Here is an 18,453-nt window from a genome sequence, read left to right on the forward strand (position 1 = left end):
ATAACACAACCACACACGTTAAAAAAAAAAAAAGGAACAAAGGAACAGGATGAATTCTCCAGTCTCACTTAAGAGCGAAGTAACAGCGTCCCTCCCTTGCACCCCCTTGCACCCCCCGGCCTGCTGCAGCGGCCAGAGCCCGACACACCTGGGTGTCACCTCTTGGGTCGAGCCACAGCGGTCTCGTCCCGGGGAGCGTAAAGGTGGGCATAGGGCAAGCATTTAGGGGAACCTGGAGATCCATCAGCTTGATTCCCTGAGACGCTGTGCACCTGCAGGAGCCTTCTCATCAGGGCTCTTCCTCCAGGGAGGATGCAGAAGGCAGCACAAACCATAAATAACAAATCCCACACCTGAGACACCGGAAGAACGTCCCAAATCCAGAAACAGTAAAAATGACCTGAAGCACCCAGAGCTACTGCTGTTAAGTTCCACAAGCTCACCCTTCCAGAAGCCAAAACAAAAACAGTTTGCTTTACCACACTGCCTTTCAGTGGAGCTTGCCTCCCTGCTCCTGAAACTTCTGGCACTTTTGGGGCGCCAGCAGCACTGCAGGTGTGCCCAGCCGCACAGCCCAGGTCCTCCTCAGCGCCTGGTAAGGACCGGGACAGAGTCTGACCTCTTTGCATTTGCCCACAGCCTAACAATTCACTTGTTACCGCAGAAAGAGACTCACTGTTGTAAGAAATTCACTGTTCTTCCTCTCACAAAAAGCAATTCCACTGTTCTGGGGGGGGGGTTCTGCTTGTTCTTCCCCCCCCCTCCAACTAGCATCTTAGGATTTAAAAGAAAACTCAAGCAATTACCAGTTTACATCAAGGCTTGAATGAAAAAAATCCACTTTCTAATTTTAAACAGGAAACTCTCCCTGGCAAGATCCCAAGAACCCTTCCACAGTGACTTTTATTAAATGCAAGTTTCTCGTCACTGTAACTCGGAGCGGTCTGTCAGCTCTAACAAAGCAAATCGGCAACGTCCTGACTCTGCAGACTGTCCTGGGACTGCCCACTTCTCCCCCCATGAATTATACAGAGCCCCTCCATAAATGGGAAACATCCATTAAACTATGTCCAGGCAGGCATTTTCAAAACAGTGTTTAGAAATTCATTACCTCCTTATCTGCAGTCAATGAGCATGCCTGGTTTCTTAGAGAGGCTGCAGCATGACACAACTAAACAGGAGCCAAGTTTGAACACTCAAGCAAGATAGAAAGGACGAGCTTCTCCACCACAACAGATAATACATACCTAAATGGTTTTAGGAGTATTAAAGCTGAAATATTCTAGACTAGACTTTTTTTCCCACCTGAATATAAAGAAGTCACAAAAGCTTCTAAAAGCAGCTCCTACTCTCGTGTCCTTCACCACCTGATTTAGAAACCATCCTTCTTGTCCAACCTCTTGAGTATGTGTTTGCAGGAGTAATGAGTCCTGACTTGGAAGCCAGTTGTTAAGCTCACATTTTCACTCTGGGGTATAAAGTTTTTCTTCACTAATGACTTTGTACAGAATAAACCACTAACAAATCTTCAATCTGTAGCAACAATCAGAATCTGATGGCTTTATACAGGAATTGCTCTTTAATGACCAGGAAAATGGGCATCTATATAAAGATGTCCATTACTGTTGGAGGACAAAGCTGAAGTGATGTGAAACTGAGCTGAATGTTGTACTGATGCAGCTAAATCACTATAGCAACTGATGGAGGTAAATTAGTGCAACACCCTACACGGACATTCAAGCGTCAGCCAAAGGAGGACGTGCTAAAGCACTGCACACAAGCAAGCGTGTCCACGGGCTAGGGTTGCATCTGTTTATCCCTGTCTGAAATGTTTCAACAAACCTGGTAAAATTTTTTCACTTGGGCCTGTATTGCACTCAAGTTCAGCTCTGAGTTAATAAAAAGAGAGCCCTTTGCTGCTGCAGATAGCAGAAAAGCATCAGTGGTCCCGATGGGCTCAAGTCCAACACCACTTCTGCACAAGCAGAGTACACAGCACTGTCGGGTGTGTGGCACTACACCGGGCTACACGCAGGCGGACGCCTCGCCTCGAGCAAGCTCCCCGTCAGCCTTTGGTATTCAGATGTGTATTGCTGTGCAGTCTAAACACGCTTGACTTACAAAGACAACAGGAATACTATGCAAACACAGCTGACATCCAGGAGCAAAATCCAGCCCCAGTACAACCTGCCATCAGGGAGAAGAACATGACATGTGCCGGCCGAGGCAGCTCTCGGCTTTCACCGGTGGCCCGCACATCCCCCTGCCACCCCCTCCACTACATATAATTATATTCCAGGGTGCTACAATGCTAGCAGAGATGCGAAAGACTGCTTCTAAATGTTATCTTGCAATTGCTTAAATAAAAACAAGATCAGTTTTAAAACCTGCGGCAACTATTTGTTTTGTAACTGCAAAGAACACTAAATAGAAGAGTGAAGGGTTCAAAAATGACTGGGACCATCAGAATCCTAACGAAGATTGGAAGTCTCTAGGTCAGTCTGGCTGGAGAGACAGGAAAGAGGACATGGAGACAGTTAATGAACGCCTTGGAGAACTGGAGATAGCTCCTTCAGAGCAACACTGACCACTGCTACTGCAGAAGACCAGAAGGAAGCAAAGATTTTGTTTTAGATATGTATTTAAGGGGACCAAAACATAAGTAATCTAGGCTAAACAGCTGCTCTGACATGCTTGCCTTTGGCAGGAGTGGGAGGTAATGACAGAAATCAGTGGGGCACAATACCTGCAGCAGAGGCTTGCAACAGCACAGCTGGAGCTGCACAGGTGCAAAACACAGCACTGCCCACGGGCAAGAGCTCAGCCTGCAAACAGCCCAGCTGCACGCATGCTCCAGAGGGAAAGTTGCTGGAGAAACTCATGATTAGAGGCAGGAAACCCCACACAGCCGAGTGCGGAAGAATTGCCACTGCAGATTTTAGCAATTCCTGTCTGCAGCCACAAGCAGAGCTGCTGGCTCCCAGCAGCCAGGGCCCCAGATGGGGAAGAACCTTCGGAAGGGCTCGGCTCCCCCTTCCCAAAGAGCTGCTGCAGGGAGAGTCCTGCAAGGCTACGCAGAAATCCTGAGTTACGCTGCACTGTACTCCTGAAAGAAGAAGAGAGAAAGAAGTAAAAGGAAGAAGAGACAAAGAAATAAAAATCACTAAAAGCAGTGCCTTCTTGTACAGCAGCCCTATACCAGATGCATATTCAGGCCCTATTGCAACGCGCACTTTAAGCTCACACGGTAGCAAAAGAAACGGCCCCTGCTATCACTCGTGGGGAAGGGCACTCTTCTCTGCTTCTGCACTACCCCCACTGTGTTTCAGCACAGTAGTTTCTGCAGTGACACACCGTATCACACGATTATTTCGAATTAAAGGGAAGTTGGAAAAAAAATAAAAAAAGAAACAAAAAAGACTGAGGAAGCTTTTTTTTTCTCCTCTCCTTTGGCAGAGTTTTTCTTACCCAGGTCTCTTCCCTAAACTACTTCCCTATGCCACCGCACCAAAGTCCTGTGCCAGCAAAAAGAAAAAAGATTCAAGGCAAGACTGCTCTAAGCAGCAGCATTGGCTTCAAACACATGCAAAAACTATGGCCTCTGTAACACTTCTTGCTTCTGACTCCTCTTACCCCTGCATAACAACACAGGCAGCGCTCAGCTCTGCGAGAGATTTCCTTGCCAAGTCTCTGTATACACGAGTAAATGACAAATTCATGCATGCGAATGCAGCTTGATTTTCTCACCATGGTACAAACCTGCTTGCGGACATTCTTATTTTGGTTCAAAATCAACTAGCTTCGGTACAGCTTATAACTGTTTCCAATTCAATTAGGCCAAACTAAAATAAACCATTCTTGAACTGAAAATAATGTCCACGGGGCATTCTAATATGTAAGTATTTCCTTTGAAAAAATAATAATAAATCAACGCAAACTTTTCTAAGTAGGAAGGTTTGCTAGTCAGATGAGCATATTTGTTATGAAAATCTTTGAAACCGTCAGAATTAGAAACCAAGCACAGCTTTTCACAAGACACTTTTAGAGCTGAATTGTATTGTTTATTTAAGACAGTTAAAAGGATATCACCAGCGTGAAATGAAGTCAACTTCAAAGTCACACAGTTTCAAGTCCTAAACATGCCACAGCAATCTCATTTTAAGAAAACACATGCTCTATTTTTGTTAAGTGTTTCTCTTCCTCTGCTGCGCAAGAGGCTCATACAAGGAAGAAGGAACCTTCAAACAAAACAAAACACATTTACACTCAACACAATGAAATTGTTAAAGAACAAAACCTCTGTCCTCTCTGTTGCAGTACCCAAAGTAGCTGCTTCTACCAAGACAAGCCCTTCTGCACCATCATCTTCTCTAGTGAACGACCTGTACTGTATGACTCTGAGTCCTGTTTTATTTCTAGTTGTCAAGAAGGCATGAGCAATCCCTGAAAGCAGGGACAAACATCAATTTTGCAGCTAAAACCTGCCCTGGGATTCCCATGTTTTATCCACTGTATCCCTGCCTTACACCTCCACCCAGGCTTCAGGGATCCAGAACATTCTCCCGGGCCGGCGCTGCTGAGCTTCCATGGAGGGACGTGATCACCAGGACCCATCCACGGAGCCCCCAGGAGCCTGCACGCCAGCGACCCCTGCTCCCACCACCCCACCAGGGTCCTGAACCCAAACATCATCGGCCCCAGCAGAAGCCCAGGAAAGCCGGAGCCCAAAGCTGAAGGCACAGAACGAATCCTGCAGCAAACAAGAACTTTGCTCCTGAGCCCTACTCTGCCAGTTCATCTCTATCGAGGTGGCACTTCCCTGCCTGCCTCACAGAGCTGTGACTGCAGAGCTTGCTCCCTGCTCCAAGTGAGCCACTGCAGGCTTGTGCCTAGCAGGTCCAAACCCTCTGCAAAGCTCCGTGAGGCATCCGGCTCCTTCCGCACAGGCCAAGGCAGGCGGCAGGGAGGGAGGTGGCCTGCTCGCGTTCTTTGCTTTCTGTAATGAGCCACGCACTTGGGTATTTCTTCCACGGCCTCAGCAATTCAACAGGCTGTGCCCTGCACTGTCCCTCCCCTCCTCACCAGGAGAGGCCTAAACGTGCTTTTGACAGGGGACTGAACACAGCAGACAGCTGTATCAGTGCCGAAGACCAGCAACAGAGAAACCACATAATCCACAATCTCCAGAGCATAGCCACGGCTTCTTGCAGAATCTCATCAAAAGCATCTCACTAATCATCGCTGCTTCAGGGGCTTGATACCCAGAAGCACAGTGGGTGAAAGTGGCTGAAAAAGACGGCTGAAGGAAGAAAAAACAGAGTCCTGACATCCAGGTCCTGCCTCAAGTAACCAGACCGTGTTTTACCAGATGGATGGAAATCTCTTCTCCAGACAGCATCCATCACCGCAGAGACGCGGAGTGACGCTACCCAGAGAAGCATCAGTGAACGAACAGTTGGCTGGGACGCTCCCAGTTGCGTCGCCAACTGCACTAGGACCTCGCAGGGGGCTTCTGGCAACCAGGTCTATGGCCCCAACGCAGCTGGGAGATCTCAAGGGAGAAGCAAGTTACGTTCCCCCTGCCTGCACACTGACCCCAGCCAGCCAGCGCTCCTCAGCGTAGAGCTAAGCCTTCCTCCTCGGCTTGTTTCGAGCAATTCCCTAGGCACTTTCAGAATTTTGCTCCGTTGCTTAAACATCTGCAGTTTCAGGTGGAACCGCTGCAAGCCTGACATGAAGGGAGCTTTTCATGCAGGGCTGCTCTGGCACCAGACCCACCTGGGGAATTTCCAGGATCTCATGCAAACCTCCAGGACTTCCATTCTGCTCAAAATAACAAGAAAACAGGGGAGAAACTGCTTAAAATAAGACAGCCAAGGGAAAACTCCGTGGCAGCTCTTTCAGACAGCCCCTGCCACTGGCCAAGCAAATGGTTTCTGAAACGGCAGCAGGCACAAGGCGGTGAGGCACTGTCCCAGGGGCCAGGCATCCTCGGCCAGCACGCAGCACACGTCCCGCTCCACGCACGACAGCGCAGCACGCAGAGGGCACAGGGCGCGCAGCACTGCTCAGCGCACCCTGTCTGCCCTCCTCCAGCACAAGCCTGCCCCACGGACACTTCTCCTCCTTCCTTACCCCACGGCCACCAACACAGCTCAGCTGCTGGCCCGCGCCTCCACGCAGCTCTCCTGTGGTACAGGAGCCAGCACGACTCCTGTACGAGCTCATCCCGATGAACACGAGTTCAGAAGGTACACGTGCCACGATTTCACGCATTGCGCTGCTGAGACTCGGAGCCTCTAAAACAACAAATGCTGACGCACCAGTGCGGTGTGCTCCAGAAAGCCACAGAAACAGGAAGGATGAGGAGATGCTACCAAAGGAACACCAGCCGCCCACTTCTCCAGCACCAGAGCATAGGTTTGAGGCACGACCCAGCGCGTGGAGTTCTCCAGGCCCCTCCAGGAGAACCTCTTTGCCCCCAGGCCGACTCCTTGACCCCACGGGTGCTCCTGAGCCCCCAGCCCAGGCACCCACTTCCTCTCCCCCATCCCGGCGGAGGTGGGTGCGTCACACGCCTGCCGTCAGGCCGAGCTGACGGAAAACCCGGCTCAGGCGGGGAGGTTCACACACACGCAACCCATACGCAAGGAAAGGTCAACAAAACCAGGATTCCAGGCATCTGCTCGTAGCAAGCCTACAGAATAAGGCCTGCAACAAATGCAAGCAGCAACTGCGCCCAAGGCAGGGAAACAGGGCGCCTGCCAAGAAGCCCGGAGGTACGGCTGTGCGCCCACGAGGCAGGTAACGCGCGGCTCTGCCACCACGAGACATCACCACAGCTGCGTCACCCCAGCTGGTCACCCTCCTCTTCTGAGATGCCAGGACAAAATCCCGCAGCACATTCAAGGCGTTGGGAAAACAAGCAGGTCTACAGAACGAATTAATTCTCTATGTATAACGTGGACAGAGGAGGAAAGGACATCCTTCTCCAAGACCTCCTACACAATCACAGCTAGAGCCCTACAGCTCCAGGTAGGAAGATATTTATGTATGTACCTGAAAGCAGCAGGAGCAAAGCATAACAGCTTGCGAATTGTCTGGAAGGAGGAAAAAAAAAAAGGGAGAAAGTAACACAGAACAAAATTTAAGGATGTAGCAATACTTTGGGAATTTAAGATACATTATGATTTTTCATAATAAACCCCCACTTACAGTCTCTGCATGTGAACCAAGTATTATCCCATTTCATAGTCCAGCTGAGGCAAACATTTGGTGGCTTGCCCAAAGCCAGCGTCAGAACTGAAATGGATCCTCTGACTTCCAAACAAGCTCACAGTGTTAAGCTGCTTTTAACTGTATGAAGATGAAAAACAGCCAGAAGAAAGGAACTTGGAAAGGAAATATGCAAAACTAAAAGAGACAAAATTAACAGGAGAAAACAAAAGAGGACAAATTTAGGCTCAGACATCTGTAGGAGCTTTCGAGGAGCGAACGCACCAACGCTGCAGGCCTGTCTCCACGAGGAAAGGCTGGGATTCCCTTTCCTCAAAACCGAAGGCGAAAAAGCCGACTGCAGCATCCTGCAGGAGCCAGCAGCGCCCCGAGCCCTGTGAGTTGAGGGCGAGGATCCATGAGGCTCCTTTCACCTCCGGCGGCTGCGGCAGAGCCATACAACGCCCAGGACACTTGTCCGTGCCCCTCGTCCCCACCACTGCTCCAAGGAAGGGAAAATCCCCTCTCCCTTCCCCCAGCGCCGGAGCAGCTCTGCCCAGTGGCACGGGCATCCGGCTCCAGCTCCCAAGGGCCACCGCTGAAGCGCTCTTCCCACTGCTGGCTCCTCCTAATAGCTTTATGTAAATCACACTCGACTCTCGCAATTTGCCAGTGTGCATTACACTGGGGGGGCCGGGGGGCGCTTCGCGTTAGACATCAACAAAGCAGAAGGTTAATTTGAAACTCACAGCCCCGCTGCTGCGCGCTCGTCTCTCCCTCGCCCTCCCTCCCCGCTCTCCTTTCTGTGCAAAGCCTGACATCTACAGTTCTGTCTGGCACAGTCAGGGGCTGCTCATCGGAAATGCACGCAAGGACACGGGTACGGCGGCCAGGCGCTCCGGCTCCTCCGGGCAGCACGCAGCCGCTCCAAAGGGGTGTGCTGGCTCCCAGACCAGGCAGGCACAAAGCAGCCTCAGGCCAAAGCAAGGGCCGCCCGGCACCGCTCCTCGGAGGGCTCTGAAGAACCCCAGTGCTGTGCGGTGCCACCACGCAAGCTCATCTGCAACCAGCTCCCACCACCACGTATCGACACCTAACGTTGTCGAATGGAGAAAACCTAAGGAGAGCGACGGCCTCATCGCGCCGTCTCAGCAGCTGGATGCAGGAACTTATCCGCACCCCAGCACCTCAGGGGCAACCCTTCTGCTCTGCTTCTGGAGGTGTCCCAGCTTCTGCAACACAAGAGGTACAGGTGAAACACACAAGCTGCCGTGCACAGCCTGAATTCAAAATGCCTTCAACCTGCAGGTTAAACAACTCTGAGTAGTGAGCCCTGTAACCCACAGGCACATACCTGTGACACCAAGCAGCTCTGTGCTTCGAGCACGCCCCCCACTCAGTCTCCTGAGCCGGCCTCCAGGCCTTCTAGCACGCTTTCCCATTATGCAATATCTCACCAAAAATACCTTGATGAAGGATCCCAAACAATACGCACCTGACCTCAACCCTCATCCCAAACAATACGCACCTGACCTCAACTCAACTGGCTGCATCTGTATGTCCTGCTCGGCTCCCCCTGCTCTGGGGACAGGGAGTCCAAAAACTATCAGCCCATCACCAGACAACACAGCCACTCAGGAAACCTGGCAATCCCGCCTAGTGTGATCAAGCACCTCACCACGATGTTACTGTGAGTATTTAAATGCACGCTCTGAATTCTCTGGTGAGCATTGTATTGTTTGTGCAAGGCAGTCAGTGGTGGCGTGGAGAGAGGAGGGTTAAAACTCCTGCCACCAACCCCAGCCGACCAGCCATTTTGGGGCCAGGCGAGCACGGCCACGAGCCCGACACCAGCCTGAGGCGTGTTGGGCGCCTTGCTCAGCAGCGGGGTTCTGCGGTGGCCCCGAGGTGCTGCGGGGACGCTGTGGGGTCAGGAGCCGCTTCTGGAGCGTGACCGCTCCCCCCCCCAAGCAGGGACTGGCTCTCTGCAGGTTTGCTTGTGCCATCAAAATAAACATTTACTGAGAGCTAACGTGTTGCAGGCCGCAAAGGCTCAACTTTCCCAGATACGGGGTTGGGGGAGGATGGGAGAAAACCTCTTACCAGAGCTGCTAAATGCATCGGCTGCTCCAGCATCAACTCCCATCAAAGGCACCAGAATAACTCAGCCCTTACGAGACTTAAGATCTAAAAGCCAAGGGACTCTAGGGATAGCGCCTTCCTACTCCTCAGCAACGCGAACCATACGATCCAAATCACTGGGAAATGTTTGTTTTCTGGGGGAAGGGGGGAAATTACTGCTGCACTGCTTTGCCTTTTATTATCAAGAGGCATGTTTGGCACTTGTGACATAATGAAATTACAATCAACAGCCAAGTATCTTCCTCACGGCAGCAAACCCAAGGGCGAAGCAAGGCTGCTCGCGGTGGAGGAGAGCTCTGGACAGAAGCCGTCCAGCGGCCTCCAAGCCAGCGCCTCCGCTGCAGGCGGCTCCGTGCTGCTGTCAGGCAGGGCCGCACCGCACCGCGGGCTTCCTGCCCCGGCCAGGAGCCGTTTCAGATGGGAACCAACTTTTTACAATATTTACGCTCTGTCTCTGAACATACACAGAGCGCGCACCTGGCGCGGAGCACCGCCGCTCGTCAGCCGGCGGTTGCTGTGGAGATGAACACCCACCTCCCCGCGCCGACAGACGGACGTGTCTGTCCAGCAGGGCAGATGCTGCCCAACCCCAGCGGGACCCACAACATCTGGGGGGAGGACGAGGAGGAGGAGGACGAGGAAGAACACCAGCAGAAGCTGGTGCCTGGCCCGCTGCCGGTCCCACCGGGCAGGCTGGGAGCAGGCACGGGTGCCCACGTCCAGAGCACGCCGGCGAGGAGCCCCAGCTTCCCAGCCGCCAGGGAAGCCCTCCTCATCCACCGTTTTTTTTTTTTTTTTTTTTTAAACTAGCTGGAATTTATCTGTTTCTCCAATCCCTGCCTACACACAAAACCGACCTCAGGAGCAAATAAAAATGCATGAATTGCAGATCAGAGACAAAGCAGGAGGCGGGACGGCGGCCGGGCTCCCTCCTGCCCTCACCTCACCCCTCGGCGCGAGGCAGTTATATTTAGGTACGCGCCACGGTCTGCGGTGCCGAGGCCCCCCTCGGGCACGACGCAGAATGCAGATTTTCCAGACAACAGACCACAACAGCTCCGTCAAAACCATTAGGGGCGGCTGCGCCCAGGCCTGCGCACAGCTGTCCCGATTCCCACTCCGCTGCCACTGCGGCCCTCGACAGCTCCACCGCCACGCGCTGGGCCCTGCCGGCCCCGGGCGGCCCCGCTCGGCCGCAGCGCTGCTCTCGCCAGGCCGCTCTTTTCCTCCAGCACACGGAGGTGTAAACCTCCCGCAAGGGCCACGACACCGCTCCAGTGGGGTGGGGGGCTGGGAGGGGACACCCCACTGCAGGAAAACAAAGGAAGAGCGAAAGGGAGCAGCCCCGCAGGCTTCCCATGCTGTGGCCCCCAGTGACGGTCGGTCACGGCACCGCACCAGAGGGGCCCCAGGCACGACAGCAGCATGCGGAGAGGGCACGGAGCGCGAACCGGTGGTGCCTGCGTGCCAGCTCGGCCAGGGCAGCCCCACCGCTGCACAAAGGCCAAACCTCGGGCATGCTCCGGCAGAGGAGAGCGACAGCCGTGACACGCTTGGCCTCTCCGAAATCGCACTGATCTCTCCCATGCAAAAGACACCTTCGACTTCAAACACCGCGCCCGGCCCGGTATTCGTGCAACCGCCGCCACCGGCCACGAGAAGATGGTTGCCGAATGACTCCCGCTGCAGCGAGCAGGGCTGGCACCGACGGGAGGGAACTCTCGCTCGGGGGAGCGAGGCGCCACCAAAACGCAGCGTTTGAATAAAGTCTACGCAAAAGCCTGCCGTTCATTATTCAGCTTGACCACGCACCAGTTTTATTGTTGTTATCACTATTACTATTTTGGAAAGCAGAGGGAAGTGCTAACAGGGAGCCAGATGCGGCCGGCCACGCATCCATCGGCCGGGGGTTCTGCGATCCCTGCCGACGCTGCCCGGCTGCCGGCCCCGCCAGGGCGAACCCGCAGCCCCGCGCCGCTCCTCGCCTCCCGCACGGCGCCGCGGGGTTCCCGCAGCAGCACGGGGGAGGCCGGCGGGTCCCTGCCGCTGTCGGGGCTGCCGCCGTCGGGCCCTGCCGTGACAGCGGCCGCGACAAGGCCGCGCCGAGGTGCCCGGCGCGCACGGGGCCGCGCAAGCCCCCGCGGAGCCCCGCGCCCCGGGAACAAAAGGCGGGGGCACGGAGCGGGGCTGCAGCCGCCTGCCCGGTGCCCGCTGCGCCCCGGGGGCCGCGGCCGAGAGGGAACGGCCGGCGGGCGAGCCCCGCGCCCGGCCGCGGAGGTTCTCGGCCCTCTAACGCGCCTTTTGTTCGCTTTTGTTCCGGGCCCGAGGCCGCCCGCGGAGCGGCACCGGGCCGGAGGGCAGCCCCGGGGGCCGGGCCCCGCGGCGCGGCAGAGGGGGAAGGCGCAGGGGGCAGCCCCGGCCCTGCCCGCCCCGCTCGGGACGCGCCGCTTCGACGCCGCCCGGGGCCCCGATCCGCGGCGGCGACGGCCCCGCGCCCCCGGGCCCGTCCCGGCGCAGGTGGCGGCCCCGGCCCGGCCCGGCCCCGCCGCAGCCCCCGGCCGGCCGGGGCGCGCCGCCGCCGCCGGGCCCGCGCCAACTTCGTCGGGGCGCGCGCGGCGGGGGGCGCGCGGCCGGGGCGCGGGGAGCGGCCGGAGCCCGGCGCGGCCGCGGCGCACCCAGCGGCACGGCGGCGGCGCGCTCCCGCCCGTCCGCGGCCCCGCAGCCCCGCTCGGTAATACCCCGGGACTGTAAATCTATAACCGCTGCAATGATTTAGTGATTAAAAACACGATAACATATTGTGTAACTGCAAACCACAGAATCCCTGCCAACTCTGCTCCGAGATACAGGAACAAAAATACAGCAAATGCGTTGCTCGCAGCGGTCTTCCTAAACTCAGCTGAAAGATTTTAATAATAATGACGATGGAAAGAAAACCAACCCTTGACATCAGAAAAGGGCCGGATACAATGCGAGGCTGGAAAAAAAATAATTTAAAAGACAGAGTTTTAAATACGATTCTTGCTCTAACAAATTACAATCTAAACATGCCTCGCTTTTCTCTTTTTAAGTTTGTCGTAACTGGAATAACTGGTCTTGTGTGATGTCTTGCATATTCAAAGTGCTTTGTAATAGGATACGGAGACCAAACCTTATTTGCCTAAACTCAATGGGTTTTATTTTTTCCCCTCTTCCCCCCCCATTTCTTTTCCTTTTATTCCTCCCCCCCCCCTTTCTCCCCTAGAAGGGGGGGGGGGGGGGGGGCAAAAGGAAAAGCAAGCTTTAAGCCGTAAAGAAAATACCTGAAAGGGGAGGCTGCGACTTTTAATATGGCGAGGAAAGCCAAATATTATATATATATTTTTAAAGGCAGCTGTGGGAGTTTTGGCCTCTAAGCAGCCAACTTGACCCCATTCTCTCTATTCTCTTATTTCCCCCGTCGCAGGATTCCTGCACCTTCAGTCAGATTCGAACTCAATGTGACCCTAAGGAGGGAGTCACCGAGCCTCCAGAAAATTGCTCCATATTAAACAGGAGCGAGGAGAGGAGAAAGACAGACAGACAGACAAGGAAGACGCGCATATATTGCACGGCCACGCAGTACTGGACGTCCCCAGCAGCAGCTTCAAGCACAGCTTGAAAGAGAAACAGACCTTTCTCAAAAAAAAAAAAAAGGAAAGAAAAGAAAAGAGAGCGGGGGCAAGGAGTTTAGCAATTTCAGAAAAAAAAGAAAACCCAAAACCCAATTTATAAATAATTCACACTTTAAAAAAACATGTGTACGTGCTACATGCATACGCATACACACACACACACGTACGTGTCCCCCCACACAAGCACATACTCTCCTCCGAGGTTCAGTTTCAAAAGAGTATGAATCGCCTTCCCTCTGAAGGCGAGGAGAGCAGTTTATTCAGAGGAATCAATAGGAAAGAGCATTTGCAAATATTTAGATAAGCGCTGTGCGATTCAGCATTAAGTAATTAAAAACTGAAACTGAGAAAGGGGGGATCGGCCTACGGTGGCGTTTGCTGCCTTCACCTCTCCCATCCCCCTCGCCGCATTCTTTCCAAAACTGAGCCTGCCCGCCGAAAATAAAAATAATAATTACTCTCATTTGCAATTCTATTCCGCAGCACGTCCCGGGGACGGGGCCACGCGGGCAGCGCGGCCGCGGGGTGCGGGCGGGGGGCCGGCCGGCCGCTCGGCCCGGGGCGGCTCCGCGGAGTTCTTCGCCCCTTTGTTTCCGGGGCCCCGACTGCGCGGAGCCCCGCGCGCCCGGTCCCGCCGGGGCGGGGGGTCCCGGCGGGCGTCAGCGCCGCCTCCGCCCCGCGGCCTCGCCGGCCCCGCGCCCGGCCGCGTCCCCCCGCGGGCCGCCGGCCCCGCCGCCCCATCGATTATGCAGATGGCGCGGGCCGGTGCCCGGCTCCGCGCCGCTCCGCGCCGCCCGGCGGCCCCGCGGCCGCCCCGCCGCACAAAGCCGGGCAGCGCCGCTCGGCTCCCGGCTGCCGGCGCTCCGCGGCCGGGGCCGGCGGGCGGGGCGGGGGCTCCGCGGGCGCGCAGCGGCCCCCGCGGCGCCGGCACCTGCGCGTCCCCGGCGGCGGCGGCGGGGCTCCGGGCCGGCGAGCGGCACAAAGTTTGCTGGGGGATCCGGGGCGGTGGGTGGGAGCGGGAGGGAGGGGGGGCCGGACCAGCCCCATGCAAAGCAGCCCGGGCGCCCCGAGCAGGAGGAGCCCGCGCGGGGGACAGGGCAGAAAAGTTGCCACTTACGCGGTCGCTGCTCCGGCGGCGGCGGCGCTTTTAATCCCGGGCGGCGGCGCGGGGGCTACAGATCCCATGCAGGCTGCGGCGGCTGCGGCGGCAGGAGCGCGCTCCGCGGAGGGGCCCGGGGCAGCAGCAGCGGGAGCCGGGGGCAGCAGCCGGAGCCGAGCGGGAGCCGCCGCCGCCGCCGCCGCTGCCCAGCAGCGGCATCGTTGTCGGGGAGTTTGCAGCCCCCCGGAGAGAGGGGGCCGCGGGCGGCGGCAGCAGCAGCGGCGGCGGCGGTCGGCGCGGGTCGGGTCGGGGCGGAGCGGCGCGGAGCGGAGCGGGCGGCGGGGCTGGCGGTCGCCGGAGCAGGAAGCGCCCGGACTCAGATCTGATGATTGGGAAGAAAAAAAACTCTTTGGATCTTTATTCTGCTAATTAGTTTCCTGCAAAAAATGGCTGATTAGTGCAGTGCGCATGTGCCTCATTACCCAGGCACGACGGGAAGGGCTAATTAGCCACCTTCTGGATCAATAAGATTCAGCCCAGGCGGCGGGGGAGGGAGCGAGCGAGCAGGAGCGGGCGGGGGGGAGCGCGGCGGCGGCGGCGCCGCACCGAAACTTGGGGCAAGCGGCCGGCCCCCAGCCCGCGGCGGGGGGGCCCCGCGCCGCTCCGCGCAGCGCCGCGCCGGGGAGGGGGCGCGCGGCCGGCCCCGCACCGCTCCGCACCGCTCCGCGCCGCCGGCCGGGCGCTCGGCGGGGCCACCTGCCCCCGCGCCCCGGGCGGGGCCGCGCCGCCCCGCGCAGGGCAGGGCAGGGCAGGGCAGGGCGAGGACGACCCCCGCCGCCGCCGCCGCCGAAGTTTCCCCGGGAGGAGCCGGGAAAGTTGCGGCCGGCGGCGAGCGCAACTTTGTGCCTGCGCCCCGGCCCCGGCCCCCGCGGCGCCCCCAGCGCGGGGCGGGCGCGGAGGAGCGGCCCCGCGCATCCCCTCGGTGCGGGGCGGCCCCGGGCCGCGCTCCCCGCAAACTTTGCGGCCGCCTCTCGGAGCGGGACAGCTGATCGATACGGCCGCGGGCAGCCGCGCTGGGAGCCGGGCTACAGGTTTCACCAGCCATCGCTGGCAACAGCTTTGTCATTTTCTAAAAATAAGAAGCTAAAAGTTATTGTAGAAGAAGGGGCTTTTTTTGTCCCCTGCACAATATGCCTTTTGTGAGTTTAATGCCATTCTGGGGCTCTCTATAGCCCCGGACAATGGGGAACTCCAGGAGGCGGCTGTGCCTCTGCCTTTTTTCTTTCTTGCTTTCTCCTTTCTCCCCCCACCCCCTCCTCTTCCACCCCCCCCTCCTTTTTTTTTTCCCTTTTTTTAGGAAAGGATGCAACATTCCTCCAGTCCCAACAGAATCTCTGGTTTGATTAAATAAATACTTCTCTGGTGTTACGGTAACATTTTTTCCCCTTTCTGTTTGCAGCCATTTCTGATTGTTATTTACATTTTTTTATTTTTACTTCCAGCAGCTTTTTCCTCTCCAAGCCAACCTTGGTGAAAAATGTAGATGACTGCTGGGAATGGGGGATTTGAATTTTAGGAGGTGAACCAGTAAAGAGCCTCAATCCAGGATTCAGGAATATGTTTTCTTCATCTTCCCATAAGAGACTGTTTTGTTACTGGCAGAAGTGCAGCTGAATTAAATCATCTCTTTTGAAAACCTAAAGAAGCTTTTCGAATTGCATTTTTTTTCTTTTTTCTTCTTTTTTTTTTTTTTTTTAATGGTAACCTAAATAATTAACTTCCCGGTTTGTTTCATAGCATTGAACAAGGAATGCGGTTGCGGTCAGTTTTTCCATTTTGGAGAACCTTAATGTAGATGTATTTTATACTGAAAGGTAATAAACTGCATGTTTGTTAGTATTTCTAATGAAATGTATCAAGCTTTCCATATTTCTTAACATGGTGGTGGTCATTTGAAATTTTGACAAGTCCCTTTAGTGGGATGGGGGGGTAAATGAAGAGGAAAGCTTCCTAGGAATTGAAGAAAGGCTGTACTAGTTGATACGTTACTGGAAGTGTCTTGCATTTGGAAGATTTAAGAATCAAGGTGCCATGGTTATTTGAATATTATAAATGCAGCACTGAATGTGTACGGTTAAAATGCGCATGCTGTGTATGAGGTCTTATGGCTTGTTAAATGAATAGACTCCAATGCATTGCTTTTTTGTCTTTAAAAGCTGCCCTTAAAAATTTGTCTGTTCCTGCTCAAAATGTGTGTGTCCAGCTTTATGGAGGAGTAACTGTAATATTATTTTCCCTTCCAAAAAAAAAAAAAAAAGGCAAACCCCAACCCAGCAAGCCCTCAGGCAAGTAGAATTTCTCAGGGCTGCTTGGTGCGCTATCTATAAAGGTGCATGTAATTTGTAACTGTTGTTCTTACTGAATGTGGAACAAACGTGTTTTGACGATGAAATTGAGGCAAGAATAAAGTAACCCTTGTCTTTTAGTAGTTGGTATAACTTACAAGAAGTGCGTATTTTCACTAGAGGCTGTAGATCCAGTGGACCCGTCTGAGAATGGGTGCTGCCTGCGTACACTTTTTGCAGAGAAAAGAAAAAGTAAACATGTGGAGAAGGTGGCGAGCAAATCTAATAACTTTGCTGATCCTCCAGAAATAGGCACCTTAGCAGTAACACGTGCAAATGCAGAGTCTGGTAGTCATGTACGTTTTCTTTGCATTTGCGTTGCAAATTCTAGTTTTGTGTTGCTGTCCTTTAATTTCCCATGACAACATATGGATTCCATAAACGCAAACATGCCGAAGTGCGTCTGTCTGGGTAGTTAACACAAACCAAACATCCCTCTTTTCGGCAATCCTGCTATTCCTCTGGCTGTGCTGCGCTGTGCCCTCCTGTGACAGTCTCTTGCCGCTCCTGCATTCTTGTCCTTTTATGCTCCCACGGTGATCCCGAGTGCCCCGAAAGGGAGGAGGGCAGCGGTCGCCGGGGTCAGAGGCGCCGGGAGCGCGGCTGCACCCAGGAGCGGGAGGGTTACGCGGGAAGAGGGGAGCGCACCGCGTCCCCCACCCCTCCTGGGTGCTGGGTCCAGCCAGAGCAGCCTCTGCTGTGGGGTCAAGTCCTAGGGCATCTCACTCCCCTCCTGGTAAGGGCAGAAGATGAGGCAGCGACCGCTGCTACAGCTGCGAAGAGAGATGCAGCCAGATGAAGCGGAGGACAAAGATTTGCCCCTCATCCTGACCACAGGCATTCAGAGACTGAGAAATGGAAGAGTTCCCATTTTTACCGGGGTGCAAAAAGAGGTGGCGGGGTGTGTGTGTGTCTGTGTGCGCAAAGAAGGAAGCGAGCAAGCAATAACTGGAGCACCAGCCAGATAGACAACTGTACAAATAGCAAAATAAATCGAAGGAATTAAGGAGTAATTCGTACAGTAATCATTAGGTACAACATTCAAACTCATACGTGCACACATTTCTCCTCTAGAAAATTAACTTCCATTAAGACTTCTTTGTTCTAGGTAAGACAAACCAGTTTCTAAAATACAAGGAGACTACCCTTGCTTTAATTGGAAATCTTGATATGACCTTATCTGTAATGCTACAGATGCCTTTTTCTATATATGTAGCTTTACATATCCTTGGATTGGATCTTTGGTTCAAATGCCTTTTACTGTGCTTAGAAAAAAAATCTCTCAGTATCAGATCTGCAGGAAAAATAAGACAGATTTTTCCCATGAGAAACTTGTTAAAGACACTTGAATTATTAAATTAACCCTATTTTTTCTCTTGCAGCATATGTGGCATATTTGTACACAGAATCATATAGTTTCATTTATGCGTTACTTTGAATAAATGAAACTAATACCAGTGCTTTAAGGGAAATTCTACTATTTGTTAATTAAGAGGAACAATTTTAATGCAAAATGTTCAGCTTCTGAGGCAGCGCATATGGCTTTCTGGACATAACTTTTTTTTAAAAAAAATATAATCGTTTTCTTTGACATGTAGCATAGGGGGTAAGCAGCCTCAGGTTCCTGTGGTTCTGCAAGGAGCCCAAGTCCTCCTGTAGAAACACGCTTGGGCTGTTGAGCATCTTAGGAGAAGATCTATCCCGAGGCAAGAGTGGGCCAGATTTGCAGGCGGCTGTGGTGAAAGCAGTTGACTACTGTGAATTTGGGGGGAGCCACAACCATATCACATTCCTCAGTCACCAGTCTGGCTGTATGCTGCCTGTTTCCACTCAGCAATATGTGGGAATCGGACCAAAACCTTAAGGTGCAAGAGGCCTGCCAGGCTGCCCGCTGAACTGACGTTAGGGGTGAATGTATGGATGTGGGATGTGTATAGTA

At 54.3% G+C, this 18,453-nt stretch overlaps 1 protein-coding gene across 1 annotated transcript in view; it reads right to left on the reverse strand.

Moving 5' to 3' along the window:
* The window catches only part of ZFHX3 (zinc finger homeobox 3), a 170,289-nt gene extending 155,872 nt beyond the window's left edge, over positions 1–14,417 (reverse strand). Inside the window, exon 1 of the mRNA XM_035566305.2 lies at positions 14,128–14,417. The gene's annotated coding sequence lies outside the window, so the exon portion shown is untranslated. The remainder of the gene's footprint in view (positions 1–14,127) is intronic.
* Between the last annotated feature and the right edge of the window lie 4,036 nt (positions 14,418–18,453).

This window comes from Cygnus atratus, chromosome 12, assembly GCF_013377495.2.
Source record: "Cygnus atratus isolate AKBS03 ecotype Queensland, Australia chromosome 12, CAtr_DNAZoo_HiC_assembly, whole genome shotgun sequence".
NCBI lineage: Eukaryota > Metazoa > Chordata > Aves > Anseriformes > Anatidae > Cygnus > Cygnus atratus.